Genomic DNA, 6,293 nt, shown 5'->3' with positions numbered 1-6,293 from the left:
GGAGCGTAATATATCTGTCATTTGGAGTGGATGCACACGGCCTCAGTAGTGAATCTGGTTGTTGATCACTCGTACTCGTGAAGAATGTCGACGCAATATACTTAGAGCTGCTCAAATGTGACTTAGTGAGTAATCGAATACAAACAGGAGAAATCCTCATGTGTTATGAATGCACTTCTTTCTATATTCACTTGTATAAGGTTTAAATCTGAGGCCGTACTCATGAACGTTAGGTAGGATGCCTAATAACTCTCGATCTCCTTTCGGCAAAACTTTGGCCACTCGAGAATTTTGGGGGGAAAATGGTCATGTTTATAACTTCCCAGTTTATATAATACCAGTTGTAGAACAGAACCTTACTGATAAACCAATATATGCTTATCCTGGTGACCCCGATTGTCTGGTTCTTGGGGTTGAATAATAATGCAGATCCCTATTAGGGCTCGTTCTGTTCAGCTGAAGCCCAAGAGACACACATCTCTCCTCACACCTTCGCTCTCTACGCCAAGTCCAAATGTGTCCAGCAGATTTGATTCTGTGGTTCTCTCACTAAGCCGGTGGGAGCTTGGGATTTTGGCTCCTGTGGGATCCCATACACACATGGTCTCTATACAAACACTCTGCTCTGATCCTGACCCTCCTCCAGTATATATGAAGCCATATAGGGTTGTGTTGGACCTATGTCCAAATTGCAATAATTGGACGCTTTTGTTTAAATTTCAGGCTACGATCGGACCTATTTTCCCTGAGTATATTCCTGAATATAGAGGTAACACAATTTGTCTTTTTTTCAACAGCATATAATTAATCTTCCATTTTGCATGTGCTGGAAACCATGTTTGTGTAGCAGTTATCAAGTAGAGAAGTTATCAAAAGAGTTGTGGTTTAATTGGTAGATATGAGCCAGTATATATATTTTCTGCATATATATCTTTTTGGCCTGTATGTTGTGAGTGCAGCGTGCAAACATCACAAAACTTGGTACACATGGACACATTGAAGATACACACCACCAAATTTCTTAAATTTTCCATACTAGCGGCCACTAACTTACGAAAATGAACCATGGTTTTATTGTAGTAAAACCATGATTTTTGGCATTTTGACTGCCATTTCTATAACCACAAAAAAGAAAAACATGTTTAAACTATGCTTTTCGAAGCAAAACCATGGTTAATTTGTGGTTACCATGGAATAACTACAATGACCATGTTTTTTTGGGGTTTTATCGTAGTAAAACCATGGTTAATTTTTACAAGGGCTAGCAATTGTCTTCTCTTCCCTATTGTGCCGTATTTTCAAGTGAAATGCTTCTGGAACAAGAACGAATGTGGGCGGGGCTTGATTGTGTCCGTAGGGAATTTATTGGATGGTCGTGGTTTGCTATTGGCTGATCTCATGTGAGTGACAGGTTATAGCCCCGCCCTTGTCATCAGAGAAGAGAAGAGATGCTGCAAGAGGAACTGATTCTGATTCAACATTATTAAAGCAGTAATGATGTGCACCGATAAATCATTTACAATAAACACTGCAATATTCCATAAAAAATGAGAATTGTCCATTTTTATTTCACAGGAGCTTGACATTTTCTTACATTTTCACAGTTGTGGTCATGGTCTTCCTTTTCCCATGTCTTTGGACCCCATTAATTGTCATGCTATGTTTTTGGTTTTTGTTGTTAGGCTTATTTCTCTACAAACCTTTGTGCTGCAGGAGATCACAGAAATCATAGCATTTTGCTCACGTGTCGTGTTAAACACTAGTATAAATTCACCCACACTGAATGCAACTGTAACTGAATTTTGTACCAAAAGCAAGCCATAAAAAACAGACTCTCAATTAAACACATTTCCGCCTGCAGAATGGTGGCGTGATGGTGATATTTCACGTCTGTGGCGCTTCATCCGGACAGAATGCGGTGGACCTTCACCCTGCCGCAGGATCTTGAGCAGTCAAAGGCTGGTCCTGGGCTTTTATTGGGCTGTGAGGGTCTGGAGGTGAGCCTGTCTGTCAATCCAGGGTTAATCTCTAGGCCAGATCAAAAGGTCACATCCACTGATAAAGCCAGGCCCGTCAGCTTTTCCTGGTTATCTGCAAATGGTTAAACAGCACGACTGACTGTTCAGAGAACAGGGGAAGCGATGCATCTTCACACGGCAAGTCTGAACACGCAGATTTACATTTGAGAACTGCAGCAGAGGGGAGATTTGCCATGGAAAACATCTCATTTAGGCCTGTTCCTCACACAGAGCCAAGGGCGTTTAAGTCATGTGGACTATTTTTAGGATGAAAAGAAACCAGGTGATTGAAAGCTAGATTCTGTGAAAGTAGATTCCATCACTCTTATGAGCTGTCATAATGAGGTGAGCGCTGCTTCTCTGTGGTTTCGAGCTTTGACACTTTGCCTTTGCCACACATGATGCCGCCCGTCTGCCGAGGGATTTGCGGGATCAGGATGACCTCGGCTAATCCGGAGAGTCCACAGCATTGTGTCGAATGTAATTGTGTGACTGTCGGTGTCCTTCATTAAGAGGCCCAACACCTCGAGATCAACCTCACACACACTCATGGGACCAGACCCCCTTATCATTATCCCGTCAGTCCTGTCAAACATACAAGCAGACACACCCACACACACACACACACACACACAGCTAGACAAACAAAAGGGCTGTATGTACATTTGCCTGGGGACCTTTCAGGATTTGCTACGTCAAAAGCTCTGTCTCTAACAAGGCGCTCATCCATTAGTGTGACTCCACCTGTGTGTGTGTGTGTGTGTGTGTGTGTGTGTGTGTGTGTGTGTGTGCAGCAGACTCCTCTGAGCTCATGCTTTCTTTTGCTTCCTCCGGGCTGGAACTGGTGCCGGAAATCAGGCTCATCATTGGCTACACTGCTGGAATAAGTTAATGAAGATCATCTTATGGTGTATAGAATAACGCAGTGACATCAGGGAGGAAAGATTGCTTATAACGCTGAGAATAAATTCAACATAACAAGTGGCAGCATGCGTTTATGCTGAACAGTTTTTCGGAACTGGTGTTTAAATAAAAACACCTAAAGCAAGCGTTGTGGGATGTAAACAAAAGAACAACATATACATTGGTCTGTTTCAGGAAATAGTGACTTTCTCAACCTATAATTAGAACTGATTAGTAGAACACTTAATTTAGTCACATTATTTGATGATTTAATTTAGTGTGCAAGGCAAAAGAAGAACAAAACTGTTTGAAAAGCTTGGAAGAGGAGCTATTTTCAACCAGAAAACCAGTTGTTGATGAAAAACAAATGCCCACCAACACAACGCTGTCCTGGTTTCTGTTCTGTTCTGAACTCAAGTTTACAGTCATGTTCTGTTCGACTGATGAGTTGGCTGGGTTTACAAAAAGTCTGTCTACGAATGATTGAGCTAAAGATGGCCAAGATGTCTGAAAGGCAGGTGGGACCATCAGTCTGAAACCGCAGAGCTGAGTGTCATCTACATAGCAGTAGTATAGTATAAGAAGCCATATGATGCCTCAATGATAGTGTAAATGGAGAAGAGAAGAGGACCAAGCACTGAACCTTGTGGCACCCCAGTGTCTAGCTTGTTGTTGTTTTCAGGCTCTACTAGAACAGGTTTTCCTGCTTGAATGTTGATTATTCTCCTCATATTCTCCATTGTTGCGGCTCCTCTCTTCCCAGTCTGTCAGTAACGCTCTGTTTACTTCCTGTCTCTATGAAGCCCCTCCTTCTGAAAAGCACACTGTGCTCTGATTGGTCGGCTAGTGCAGTGTGTTGTGACTGGTCGAGCGATTGGTCAACACACTACTAACTAACTCAACCAGGCCCCACCCCTTTATTCTGCGTATTAATTATTATGAGGAATATTGTGACATGTTCGTTCCCGGAAGAAACTCAAGACTACAATGGAGGCGTTTCAGGAGTTCAGAAACACTGACACTGATATAGAGAAGAACTGGAGCTTCTTCATGCTCAAACAGCAACATCACACACTAAACACAGATGAAGATGGAGAAAATGATAACAGGTCCTCTTTAATGTATTTTGAGGCTATTGCTGAACAGATTGATTCTGTTGTTTAAATGTAAGATATACAGGTTCATCATATCTGGTCTTCAGCTATAGCTAAAGCACTGGGTATCTGCCTTCATCTTGAACGAGGTATGCAGAAACAGAGCCATGGGTGTTCAGAGCGCACAGGAACAATGGAGGGAAATTAAAAGCTTAGGAGAATATGAGCTTGTAGATCGTCATCTGAGGGATGGAGTCAAAAGCAGCCGCGCAATGTATATAGTCTGAAGGTCTATGGTGATTAATGCCTATTTATAATGGCTCATATACACTCTGACTGCTAAACATGAACTAGTTCCTTTAAAAAGTACTTCGCTGTCACTGTACAGGAACATAAGGAGAAATGAAACAACAGTAATGCACACTTTTCCAGCCTTCAAACGTCTTTCACAGTCAGTGAGCCTGTCTAATCATTGTCTGTGTCTAACACTACTGAAACGTTGTCTAGACTGAGCGGCTACCGCCTATAATCCCAGCGATATCCAGCAGAATCAGTCTGAAACCCGAGACCACGCTGCAGTTCTCAAGTTGTCTTCGGCTTCCATGGATTACTGTCATAATGGCGTCTGATCCCTGATGCAGCTTCTCCAAACACTGCGATGGCGTAATGCAGATGTGACCAACTTAAACATCATTCGTCTTGTGTAGAAGAAACAGCAATGGATGGCATTTCCATGTTCTGACAGTGTCTTGTCCAGAGTCTAGTGGAGATCCGTCCAGTTTAAGATCACATGTTTCAGATCACTTCTTCTCCTGAACTATACCCGGCTTATGGTTTTGCTTTTTTTCATGTAGAAGTCATTCTTGTTACACAGAAGAATAGATAGTTGACTTTCATTGATCATTCCTGAGACTAGTCATGAAGTTTGTATTGTTAGGACCGAATGGTGGAGTTCAAGTCCCATTGGTTTTGCAGATTAGAGAATCTCCTAAAGCTGTCGGTTTGTTGGAGGAAAAATGCAACTTAAAAAAAGCATATCATTTTCTCTTTTAGAGGAACTTCACAGTCTTTATTTGTTATCCGAAATGAATTTCTTCTCTGCATTTCTCGTCTTGCTTCCTAATCTAGTTGTCTAATGAACCTGGCATTATAGTGTGTGCATATATGTATTTCTGTGCATGTCAGTGCTGCATACAAGTTGTCTGATTCTTCTATATAATGGTTTTGCATGTATGTTTTCTTTCCGGGCGATTAAAAGATGTTTTCTCTTATTGAGCGAGCGAGTCTGTAATGATGTGTCCTGTGCATTTCATCAGTCAAAGCTAATCTAGCTAATGCCATTTTAAAGCTTGAGACAGAGGGGGATTACATTGTGTTTAATATAATAATCAACATGGTCTACAGTACAGTGGAAGGAGCCAGTGTTTCTCTCTGGCTCCTGGTTTTGCTTGTCTGTTTGTTTTTTGCTTGGTAATTCAGAGCAGAGCAGATTTCAGACTGGAGCTGTTTTATGAAAGAACTGATGATTTGGACTATTGAAATGTTTTGGGCTACACAGTTAAAGGCGTTCTTCTCTGTCTTTCCATGTAATTAACAGCAAACCGAGCCTTTCAGAATGAGTCTGTCTGTTCTGTCATTTCCCTCTTTAACAATCATTAGATGTTTCTGACGTTCTGTTTTAGGTAGTAGCATCAAGGGAATAAAACATATAACATCAACCTTAACATTAACATTCAACTCTAAAACATTCACAATCAGTGCATTTTTAAAAGAGAAATGTTATGTAGTTACTATATGACAACATATTAAAACATCATATATGCACTGGAAGTGACTTAGGATTCTGAGATATAAACTCACAATTGCGAAAGAAAAAAAAGTCAGAATTGTGAGATGAAAGGTACCTTAGTTGGGTTTAATTCATGTAGTGCTTTATTTATTTATTTTATTATTATGGAATTCATCACCCGCTGCCATTAGGACTCCATAATAAAGGCAGTTCGGCTTCGTTCGGCCAAAGCTCTCAGCAGTAGTCTTTCTTTTCTAATGAAATATCTTTCTGATATGGTCTTGACTGTTTGCTGTAATTGACCCATGTCCTGCTTTATGACTCTACAACTGAAATGCTGGCAATATTTGTTTTTCAGTCAGTGATGAATTTAAATTACAATACAGTCCATCTAAATGCACAAGGTAAATAATCCACAGTCACACTAACAGCATTAGACTGAAACAGAGGTTCAGCGTGTGAGAGAAACACTCAGATGGAGGAGGGAAC

This window comes from Abramis brama, assembly GCF_963993115.1.
Source record: "Abramis brama genome assembly, chromosome: 15".
NCBI lineage: Eukaryota > Metazoa > Chordata > Actinopteri > Cypriniformes > Leuciscidae > Abramis > Abramis brama.
Note: the sequence above shows the minus strand (reverse complement) of the source record.